Source organism: Vanessa atalanta, chromosome 22 (genome assembly GCF_905147765.1).
Source record: "Vanessa atalanta chromosome 22, ilVanAtal1.2, whole genome shotgun sequence".
Lineage (NCBI taxonomy): Eukaryota > Metazoa > Arthropoda > Insecta > Lepidoptera > Nymphalidae > Vanessa > Vanessa atalanta.
The window spans coordinates 7,394,738-7,407,084 of record NC_061892.1 but is presented as its reverse complement, the minus strand read 5'-3'; the positions used below and the strand labels follow the sequence as shown (position 1 = coordinate 7,407,084).

At 31.2% G+C, this 12,347-nt stretch overlaps 1 protein-coding gene across 1 annotated transcript in view; it reads right to left on the bottom strand.

The window, feature by feature from the left end:
- Nucleotides 1-12,141, bottom strand: part of LOC125072835 (pikachurin-like) — a 194,201-nt gene extending 182,060 nt beyond the window's left edge. Inside the window, exon 1 of the mRNA XM_047683552.1 lies at nucleotides 11,954-12,141. The gene's annotated coding sequence lies outside the window, so the exon portion shown is untranslated. The remainder of the gene's footprint in view (nucleotides 1-11,953) is intronic.
- Between the last annotated feature and the right edge of the window lie 206 nt (nucleotides 12,142-12,347).

The following is a 12,347-nucleotide window of genomic DNA, read 5'->3' as shown; positions in this document are numbered from 1 at the left end:
GTTCATATTATATATATTTAATTATATAAACTTTGTATGTAATAAATCAGTGTTAGAGCATCTAGCTGATACATGATACATTGATATATGACTAGCTACCGTTTCTGGTTTCGCTCGGGTGAAGTTCCATTATCATTTCAAGGATAAACATGCAAAGAAAAAATCTTGGTTTTTTGGGTTAGAGGATTAGTTAGCGTACGCAGAACATCTTACCGAAATTTTATCACATAACGTCTGTGCTCGAAATCATTCTTTTCTTCAAAATTCTAGTAAGAGTTTATGCATATTTGCAGAGGAAGGCCTTTGCAAAGCAGTGTCCACATGAATGGGCGTTTAATCATTTTTAATTACCTTTAAACCCTAACTGCCTGATTTACTCGTCTACCTTTATGTAGGTATACTTATTATGTAGGTACGGTATAATACGAAGCTATTATCATATAAGAATACTTAGCGTCGCAGATGACAATGAACGATAAGAAACGTGAAACTTAAGAGAAATAATGATGAACTAACTATAAAGTCTAACATAAGATGATAAAGTTTTACAATCGCTTAGTTTAACGACAGCATGGTGTATGTTATTTTCATGAGAGAACGTTTATAGAGAATATTTTAGTCTATATATGATCTACTTCAGTTTCAGTTTTTCTTGCAACAGTTGCTTACATTTTGTCAACATTAAAAAACAGTTTACTTTTTTACAATAGATAACCCATAAAGGCTAAGGAGACAAGTCCATTCAGCCATTTGTCTGCCTGATATAAGTAAAAATAAATCTGTAACTTTAAATATCGTATCACGTGAAGAATGAACCCGAGTTGAGCTTAAGGCTCATTTGATTGAAAGTGATGAAGAGATCTAGGGCACGCTGGTATAAAAGAAGTCTATTCATTGCTGAAATGCAGGGCCCGAAATATTTCTCCCTATAAAAGAGGTACTGGAAAAGTATCTTTTCAAGAAAACATTTTCAAGAAGTTCATCCCAAATTACAATACAGGTACGTGATCAAGATCGTGTCTTTATTTGTGGTTATTGATCGACAATATTATTAATTATACATATTTCTCTCTTTCTCCCTCTCTCTTTTAAGTATCTAATATATTATTATTATATATGATATTCAGAAAAAAAAACATACATCATTTTGAAAATAAGATTATTTTTTCCTAAATTTGAATTCCGAAATTTATTTATTTTTTTGCTTTTTTGTTTTGTTTACTGTACTAAAGAACCATAATCTCCTTTTATGCTTTAAAATTATTTGGTTTAAATAAAACATAAGTATTAATAAACCTCATGAACGAGGGTATCAAATAATATGAAAAAATGTAGTCTTCACAACCAACCCTTTTAAAAGCAAGCAAATATATATTATATCGTAATACTTAACCAGTATTATTCAGTAGTAATGATAGTTCGTTGAAAAGAAAGGAATTATTTACATTATTCTTTTGTTTCAAGATCTTTAAGAGCTTCTGCAGTCATTGTATCCCTACAAGAATTGTAGGCGATATTTTTTATCTTACACCGTCTTGTTATATAAACGATGACCGGAATATTTTTATTCTAAGACTTTGTTTTGTATAATTATTTTAAATAATTAATATATTAGATAAATACTTATTTAAGTTCATATGATTCCACTTACAATAAAATTTATATGTATGTATTGTATATCTAACAGTATAAATAATCTTAATCGAATTTTAATATATTAAAGGAGTATTTAATTTATTTCAATTAAAAAAAACAGGCATTAGACTCATTAAACAAAGGAATATAATACGTTGAAGATGAGATGAAGTGGATAAAACACATCTTAAAGAGCACTGGTTCAAAACTATTCGCTTACTAACTGCTCGTCCGACTTTGCTCAGCTATATTACTGATTATATAAAACATGATTTTTGTGAAACTTCAACCGTTTTGCGCAAGGCACGCAACGGAAGCACTCAAAATGAATAATTCTCCCCCATTTGTGCAACATTTTACGTTAATACTACCACTACGTTTGTAACGTGATATTATATAACCTATAGCCTTCTCCGATATATAGGCTATCTAACACAGAAATATTTTTTTATAGGACCAGTAGTTCCTGAGGTAAGCGCGTTCAACCAAACAAACAAACTATTCAGTTCTATAATGTAGTAGATATTTCAGGTCATGCTCGTAGCTCGACCATTACGAGGAAATCTTACGAAACGACCAACACCTACTCGAGTAGTGAGATAGAAGCCTTATCAGAAGTGATAACTACTATAGATGCACGAGAGTTACTGCAAAAGATAAAAAAACCTGGAATTTAATTTTTTTTATTTAAGATATGGAAATATTTTATGACGTAATTTGGTAATTATTTTGTTGGAAATTTCTCGATGGTATTCACAGATGATTCAACTTGGTAAGTTTACTTTTAATCTAAAGGAAGATCTTACTCGAATAAAGTATATTTTATTTAGATTTGATTTAAATTAGTTTTCGATCTTTGATTTTTCGTGGTCGTTTAACATATATATTTGAGTTTAGAAAATTATATTAATTTCAATGTTACAGGAAGATATACCGAACTTGATAATGTTTATTAATGATGATTAAATACTAAGTAATCTGCACTATTTAATATATATATACCCCTTTATTGAATGTATATTGATTCAATTATGTTATTTTTATTGAAGAAATAATACTAAGGGGGAACACCTAGGGATTCCTCAAATCAAATCAATTTTATTCAAGTAAATTACACAATGAATCGTTTTTGAATCGTTGATATTTAAATACTACCACCGTTTTGGAAAGCAGCCTCCAGCGAGAAGAAACGACAAGAAACTTGCATAGTTTTTCTTTTCAAATAAACAAATTTTCAGTGTTGTTTTTTTACAATAATTAGTGTCCTATAATGGAATCCGAGCCTAAACCCAGGTGTTTTTTTTAAAGTTGTTTTATAATGAATAATACGACTTATATATTAATTTAGTCTCAATCATTATTAATTTAATCTCACACGTTTGTTTAAGCAACGAAATGAGTTAATCGTTTGAAAACCAAAATTATTCACTTTATTCGTAAAAAATCATTTATTGTTATCATTAAAGACCTGCCTCATATCTTTTCGCTATATATAATAAAATTAATCTATAACGCGTATCTGTCTTTAGGTCATCTCTTAAGAAGAGGTTTTTATGTGATTATAGAAACCGATACAACACATGGTAGACTTAACATCCCACAAGGCAATAAGACTAGAGTTTATGTTTTTTAAGTGAAAACTTCTTTAGCCGTGTTGGGCAGTTTTTGGTCGGAGAAAATCTTATGGGTTCGCATCACCGACATGCTCATGACTAGCGCATGCGCAGAGGCCATTTGCGCGATAGACGGTTCTTGGATGGGTTAATCTCGTGTGTTCGCGTCACCGACATGCATATATGTATAATAGCAGTATATCTGTAGCTATATAGTTGACGTATTGTGCACTGCTGTGTATATCTTGTGTTTTCGTTCGATTATTATTAAAATTTTTAAGATAAACCTTACAAAAATTCAAATTTTAATACTAAAAGTTGTAAGTTTTCACTTCTATCGGCAGTCCCAAAACTGCTATAATCCGATGGGACTGCAATATAAGACGAGTGGATTAAGATAAGGCACAGGACCAAGGACTTTACGTTCTCTCCGATGCGCGGGCATGTTAACACTGTCAACTTGTTACTGATCCTTAATGGTATGGCTTTAAGCAAGACCATCTGGGTAGGTATCACACACTCATCATATATTCTACCGCCAAGTAGCAATACCTAGTACTGTTTTGTTCCGAATTTGTTAAGCCAGCCAGCCACCACAGTTATAAGGGATATAACATCAGTGCACCTCTACTCCCAAAGATGGGGCGTATTCTCGGCGTAAGGAATGGTTGGACCACTTACCACCAGAAGGCCCATTTACCCCCAAAATATTACGTTAATGTCTATATCTGTATTAATAATTTATTTATAAATGTATAAATTCATTATAATGAACGCAACACAGCGTTCTAAATCAAAATAATCCACATACAGATAAAGCTATCATTTCATTTATTTCGTTTGTTAACGCTTCAGCCATTTTGTATTTTAACTGGCAACAACGATAGAGCGATTTAAGTAATACATTTATTATTAACTGTTGTTTCGGGTTAAAACAAAATTTCACAAAAGGCTCATCCGGATGAGTCGTGATGGCCAAATAGATCACTTGTATATATTGATAGTCCGATTACTATTATTCCTATTATTCTCCCTATAAGCGTTAAGGATTGTGCTAGAAATCGTCAGGGAAAGTACGACAAAATTTCAAGGATCAGGATGTGATTTTTGTGCTTGATGTGATTGATAGTGAATAGTTTCGCGTGGTTGGAAGAGGCAGGTGTTAGGGTACCTAATGTCTTTGATAGGAGTATTTAGGACGTGAAAGCATTACGAACAAACAAACATACTTTTACGTATATATTAATAGTCAGTATTATGACAAGCGTCATCTTACCTTGTATTTTTAATAGAATATAAGTTTCGCTAAAAAAATATAATAATATAAAAAAAACATACATCTCTGAATTAAGAAAAAGTAAAATCATCCTTGCAAGCACTTGGTGGTAGGGCTTTATGCAAGCTCGTCTGGGTGAGTACAACCCATTTATCTACCTTCAAACACCAATGTTTAGAATTATTTTATTCTGGTTTGAAGGGTGAGTGAGTCAGTGTAACTACGGGCACAATATATAAACATCTTAGTTCCTAAGTATAGCGGCACATTGGCGATGTCAAAGATTGTTAACATTTCTGGTCCGGTAACGACCACCTACCACCAGGTGGCACATTTGACCGTCCGCCAATGTATTTGAAATAAAAAAAACTTAGTCGTTTAAAAATTTGCTCCTATAAACTAAGATATTTGCTTACAAATGTTATTTAGCGAGTGTTTATTTGAACACTTTCTCTCTTTCTGTCATTATTGAGTTTAAATTCAAAAGAAGAAGACGCAGAATTATTTAACTAATTACTTCCTAACATTTATAAGTAAAGCCGTAAGTTATTAAATGTTCAATTCGCGAAATGAAGGGGTAAGTAAAGCGAAATCGAAGAAGTTAACGGAATTTAGGAAGTATTTAAGTCTATTCGTTATCGATCAGCGAAGTTCAACCATATCTTATAATGTCAAGCCCTCCTACGTGTGACACACGGTAAAGTTATATACAAATTTTATCTAGTGATATTTATCTTAAGATAAATGTCACTAGCAATATTCATCATTCAGCACAATATATATTTTCATTTGTTATCAAATTTCCCATTAGTAGCTTGGAGTGACGTGCCTCGGACAGCACGTTACGATGTTTGGTTTTTCCCATATGAATCTCAAATCGTGTCGGATGTTAAAAGTTTAAAAATGAGGCAATGAATAATGTTAAAGGGTTTTCGGGCTGTAAGGTCACTTGTCTTTGAGATTGGTTAACGTTGATATAAGTCAATAGTCTATATAAAGAAATACGGTATATTTTTTTATCAACCGAAAATTAAAAGATGGCTTAACAAAATGAAAAGATTAATAGATCATCGTATATCGCCCATATGTGATACCTTGAGATAAAATAAAATTTAATCTTAAGATAAAAAAAATATATTTTGTATTTTCATCGTATGGAAGCACCCTAAAGGGGTGTGTCAATATAATGTTGTTCGATGTTATTAATAGAGGTATACATTTATTTAATAATAATAATAATAATGTTTATTTCATCAATAACCAACAGAGTACAATAACATCACAAAGGTTGACTTCTTCTTTTGAGTGCCATGAGCTCCCGTGCCGTAATGCGCGCGCGTGTGTATGAGCGTGTGTGTGTGCGTGTGTGTGTGTGAGTGCGAGTACATATTTAAATTTTATCTTTTTTAATGTTTAAAAATAAATAACTTAAGGCTATATCAGAAGTATTATTCCAGACCTTAGCGGTGCATATCAGAAACGATGATGATGGTGCAACTTATATAATAACAATCAAACTTTATAATAAGCCATTTTTTTGTGTCTAAATAATTCCAACTTTGCTATTTATCCATTTTGAAGTCAGTATTAAATTAGTATTAAAAACTATCAAATATATCATATGCAATACTTATCAAGCTACAATTGTTTGAAGTTTTCAATGTGAATTATCTATGGGCGCACCTTGGGGGTAAGATCGACTCGTATAACGCAACGGAAAACGACATGACGCTGTCTTATGCCGTTACGCCCCCTCTTCGCCACCGCTCTCTACTCCCTAGTGTGTACGTGGCGCTTTTACTAAATACTTCGTTGCTAAGCATGAAATTGCATCTTAACAAACTGTATGTGTATTTATTTTACTCCAATTTATTAAATATATATCATCAAATTCGATGTTAAACATTTGCCTGGCATCCCATGAGTAATTATTTTTATCTGTAAAAATATACCTAATTTACAAAATTATATGTAATTATTTCAAACAATATATTAAAGATTAAATTAAATGTAGAATTTACTCAAAATAACTCAGTATTTACAAATCATTGTATAAATGAAAATACACGTATTAATAATTATGATTGAATTGAATATCGCGCATAAATAAAATCTATATTAACTACAAATCATTTAACATCAATGTGCTCATAATGCTTTATATATAATCTCATATACAAAATAAAATTGTACATTTATATAAAATAACGATAGAATAAAAATCTCGAATAAAAAATGGAAAATAAAAAAGAATGTTCAATATACGAATGTGTAAGTTCAATATAAAATTTGCGTTCGTGTAGCAAAAACTGGGCTTGCAGAAAATGCAGGATGTTGTCCGTTCCAATGAATAAATTTGCGGTAGCCTTCACTGAATATAGCCTCAGAGACAAATTTAGTTTCAACGGGACACTAGGATAATAGCGAGATAAACGAGGACCTGTATTCTGCTAAAGAGTATAGATATGTTAAAGGTATTGACTTAAGAAGCTTCTAGGATATTCTAAAGTATTATATAATGTTGATATTTGATTTCAATACCTAAGAAGATATGGGTTCAATGTTTATGACTGCAAAGAATTGACTGACTGACTGAAAATTTGCCTGCATGTAATCTAAAAACTATATTTTTATTGTTTAAATTACATTAAATATTTTTTAAGCCAATGGTTAGCGAACGTGCAAATAGGCCACCTGATGGTAAGTGGTCACCATCGCCCATAGATAATGGCGCTGTAAGAAATATTAATTATTCCATACAACCCCAACGCGCCGTCATCCTTGGGAACTAATATGGTATTTCCCTAGTACCTGTAGTTACACTGACTCACTCATATTTAAAACCGGAACACAACAAACTGAGTACTGTTAGTTTTTGCTATTATTTAAATCGGACCATAGGTGTATTAATAAAATAGATATATATTTAACTATAGGAAAACTACTGTTTCTCTTACTAAAATTTAGTAAAAACGAAAAAAACAACAAGATATTACTGAAAATTCACTCAAAATAAAATATCGTCGAACTTTGAAGTCAGCTAACAATAACAGCTCGTGATTGTCGTACTCTGGTCAAAGATCGCTCCTATTAAAATGAGAATGCTTTGAGAGATTTCCATAACGCTACACGCTACCAGTATGGATATCCAGACTGGAAGGGATAAATGGTAGACGTGCCAGATTTTTGTTGTAATAAACGCTTTGTTTAAATCCGGTTTTTTGGCAGACAAGACCAGAAATAAAAATATTTAGATTTATTTGATTTTAAGTCCATTAGAATCAATAAATATTTTGGGTGTTTTACGACAGATTAAATTTTTTTCCTATTAAAAATAGGTAAATCTTATTGTGCTGTTAAAGGAGCAAGGTTATTTGCGTAGTTAAGGCATATGTGTACGCGTGTTTAAAATATGTTATCAGATATATGAGGCATTATATCTATTCTCGGTTAAAGGGTAAACAAGGGTATTATGTTACTAATAAAATGTAGACGATTTTCATTAATAATAACAGATCGGTTTTAGTATGTACATTTTATACTATTTGTCGCCTTGTTTTACCCCTTTGCTTCGCTCGTGTTTTATGGGTTTGGTGCCAGGAAACAGGTATAAAAAGTAACCTACCTTGGATTTCTAGATTGCTTCACACTAAATTCGATCAAATTCGGTTGAGCTGTTTTGCCGTGAAAGAGCAACAGATAGAGTTATATCCGCATTTATACTATCACTATAGATGAGAATACATATAAATATTATCAATCTTACATTACATTACCAGCCTGTAAATTTTCCATTGCTGAGCTAAGGCCTCCTCCCCTTTTGAGGAGAAGGCTTGGAACATATTCCGTCATGCTGCTCCAATGCTGAATGGTGGAATACACATGTGGCAGAATTTGAAATTAGACACATGCAGGTTTCCTCACGATGTTTTTCTTCACCGCCGAGCACGAGATGAATTATAAACACAAATTAAGCACATGAAAATTCAGTGGTGTTTGCCAGGGTTTGAACCCGTAATCATTGGTTACGATTCACGAGTTCTAACCACTGGGCCATCTTGGCTCTCGGTTATTAATCTGGTGTCGACGTTATTATATGTTTTTGGTACTAATTTTTCTTATACTATTAATATATTTTTTATTTTATTACGTTTATTTTTTAATTTAACATCTCATTAAAATCATAAACTTCAAAGACTATCTATTATATATTATGTGTAGGCAGATCTGTTTGGGTACCGCCCACTTATCCTAGTACTAAATATCGATAAGTTGTATTTATTACTCATAAGGTCATTGAACCATAATCAAAATTATAGGCAGAAGATTACCTCTGGCAAATTCAATAAGAGAGTCATTATTTAGCGGTACAGTGATGGTATGGGAATATTTTGCGTCGCCAGTGACTATGGAAAGAAATAATTCTTAAATGAAATGTCTCCAAATTGTGTTATTCTCTAAACACATTTAATTGATGGTGCAAACCGTCTGAGTAGTTATCACCCCTATATTCAACCACCAAGCAGCAATACTTGGGTTGTCTGAAAGAGATAGCTAATTAGCCAGACATTAAATAATTGTTTATATTTTTTTTGTTTTGAGTATTATCACTAATTTTGTTTTATTTTTTATTTATTTTTTGTGTTTAATCCTAAACTTTCTATATTATTATTATTGTTGTTGTATAATAAAGTATATTTCATTCATTCAACACTATAAGAACTTGTGTTTTGTTTAAATGGTAAGTGAGCTTGTACAACTACAGACACAAGGGATCTTAGTTTCCAACGTTGGTGGCATTGGCGATCTAAGAAATGGTTAAAATTTCTGACTGCGCCAATGTATATGGGCAGTGCTGATCACTTAGGATTAAATGGCCGATTTAAAATAAGTAAATCGAATCGTAGCAACCGTTTAAGGTAGTCGTTATATTATAAATAGTATTAACGTGATTATCATTTTCCATTTTAGTGTGTACATATTATTAAGAGCTCAAAGTGACTCGAGACTCAGAGATCTTAATTTTAATCCAAATGCTCAAAGATAGCTTAGAGCGCTTTCTAGAGTGTCTTGACCTCTATCTCCATTAACCAATCATCCATAAAGATATTAATCTACACATATATATAAATTTAAATGATATCGTATCCGTTCATCCAATCTATTTGAAACTTTATTAAATTTTTATTGATATAAACGTAAAGGTTTCTGACGAAGTATTATCAATATAAACGGCGCGTGAATCGTAAAGGATATTATTCTTACATATGTTTAGGGGAAATCCTCTCTTTATTGAAGACGGTTAAAAATCATGTATCACAAAGCTATTGAGCGTTTGAGTGAGACATTTATGATATTATGACGTGTACATATCCTCTTGATTTCGTCCATGTTATATTGATGGAATGAAATAAGAAATAACTCTTTTTAATTTGGGCCAAACATTGTACCCGAACATTGAACCCTGTCAAAAGCTTTACTAGGGTTGTTCATCAAAATTTTATAAAATAAAAATCTGCAAGGTCATTACTATTATTATATATATTATTCTACAAGAACATTTTACAAGAAAATATTTACTCAACAAGTGCTAGTTTTAATTAATTTATAAAAGAGTTACGAGTTAAGCTTAGAATCTTTTAGGACTTTTCTCCGTTCCAGCATAAGGTTAAGATCATATCAAAATTTACCTCACTAGAGGAAGTGCTCACAAGCCATTTTCGAAAAGACACTTTACCGGGTGTAATAAAAAGTAAGGCCATCACACAACCACAGATTCGGAATGTAGTGTAATGTTTGCGACGATAAATACTGTCAAGAAATTTAACAATTGTCTTTTTTTAGCGTTTTTATATTACCTCATCGTATAATATATTGATTCTATGATAAAAAAAAATCCCAAATTTATTGTAATGCAAAACCTTTATTAATAAGTCGCGTAATAAACTTTTACATAGATGATAAAAAGTTTCTAATTAGTTTTCGTTGATTTCCAGCATATTAATAATAATTTTAATTGAGTTTTCTGTATAATTTAATTATTATATTATATATTTTAAAAGGACTATTTAAAAAGTGACCATTTAAGTCTATTTGAATGACTTTCTATAAACGCTTCAAACCTTTTGAATGATAAATTCATAATTTTGATCATCTTCCATTAATAATTAAATTATATCTAACATAACTTTAACCCAATTATCATAGGTAGGGGTGATACTATATATATGATAGTATAAGTAACTAAAATGTCCCTTGTTTGCAAATGTCCCTTGGGCTAAGGCTTCCTTTAAGGAAAAGGCTTGGAGATAATTCCACCACGCTGCTCTACGTTGAATTCACACGTGGCTTTCTCCGAATTCATAATCGAAATTATAATTCCCAAATGTTTTGAATGTGAAAGTGTTTCTATTTGTCATTATTTTTAGAGATAGCAAAATCGACGATTTGTTTTGCTTTGGTTGATAGTTTGATAATGTTTATGGGCCGAAGCAAATTTATTGATAAAACCAAAATCTTCTGATACGCATAGATAAAATCCGTATTGTAATATATTGTAATATTTCACCAAAGTTCTACCATCATATTTAAAAAAAAAAAACATTAAAATTGAAAAAAAAAAAAATAAACATCGCATCGATTGGTAGGAATTCCGGAAATACTTATCGAAATTCCGTAGCAACTATTATTTTCATGAAAAACTCATAATGAAAAATGTTTGGAACGAAGCAATAGAGTTTACTAACTAATAATTATTTATGTATCAACTGAACAGTCTAAAAGCTCATAAGCCTTCTAAAATCAATATTTTGCCGCGTTTGAAATGGTTTGTCGTTGAGGTTTATATAAATATTTTATTTGAACTATTGGTAAAGGAAAATTACCTAATAACAGTTTCTAATAATATATAATAATAATAGCATACATTTCAAAATTTAATTTGTTTAATTGTTTTAAAATTTTATTTAAAATGAAAAAAATCCGATCAAAATTAGTTACGTATGAATGAAGTTGAGAATGTTATTATAATATTTTAATGGTTATGATAAAAAATATAAAATGTCTTACGGAACTGTTTTCCAAAATCTTAATTTACGTTTAATTTTAAATAATCAAATTTTAAGTAAAAAGAAATTATTAATTTTATAATCAGTAAAGTTATATATTTTTCAAATTAATTTTAATATTAATAAAAATAAATCTTATCTAATAAAAAAACCCTCCTTTAAAAATAAAATTGTGAATTCTGAAACCATTATTTTTTTCTTACAATTTTATGCTATTTTCATTTCATTGATAATTAATTAATAATAAATTGATTTTCATTCCAAGTAAAATTAACCAATTCAATGTTCAAAGAATTCCCTGAAAAAAGGACGAACCTACAAATACGTGTGTCTTGATTGAACAACTGCTTTGGACTACTTACGGCTTGTTCTAAGTGGTTATATCCGGCCGAAACCGGTTAAAACAGGCGTTCGAGGTCCTGAAAGAACTATTCACTTCCGAAAAACCGTCACAATAACACAGATACACAAACTGTTTTGTTTTTTAATGCGTAAAACTGTTAATGACTGGAAGCGGTAGGCATAAGCGGTGGGAAAATGCGCGCGACCGCTTGGCGTCGATACGAGAACTGAGCGGCCATGACAGCTTAGCCAGGGGTGCCGTACGCATGCGCCCAAGCGAACTTAAGGTCATTCCCCATTGTTCATCCACGATTAGGGTAGAAAATTGATCACTGAAATTGGGAGTGAAGAAACCTTTTTAAGTCGCAAAAATTCAATTTCAATATGGCAGCCTCATTAGCGTTCTTTTGTACT